Raw genomic sequence first — 432 nt, forward strand, 5'->3', positions numbered from 1 at the left:
TATTCTTGTCTTGACTCAAGTGTTTTGCAAGATGAGGTGAACTATTGTGTGAATTGTGAAATAACTGAACAAAATGTTGGTTGTGTATGTAGCAGTGGTACTACAATGAAGTTGAAGGTCACTAGTCTGGTGTCCTGTGGAACTAGTAGAGTATTCCTTCTGCTACTAATTTGCCAAATATTTGTTTCAAATCAAAAGTGATCAGCACATAAAGCATATATCAGTGCTATGTCAAGTGACATATCAAGTGTATGTCACTAATTAGTAAAGGTCATTCACAAAGGCTGACCTGTGTGACCATACAATCTGACAGTCCTCTAATCATGGTTTTATACAGAACTAACCCTCTGTTTACTTAAGTCTGTTTACAGGACCACAAGAGCGGTGTCGTATGTAACTAATGGAGAACACACTTCAAAGTTCTCAAAAGGG

The sequence above is a fragment of the Clupea harengus genome, chromosome 23 (assembly GCF_900700415.2).
Source record: "Clupea harengus chromosome 23, Ch_v2.0.2, whole genome shotgun sequence".
In the NCBI taxonomy this organism is placed as follows: Eukaryota; Metazoa; Chordata; class Actinopteri; order Clupeiformes; family Clupeidae; genus Clupea; species Clupea harengus.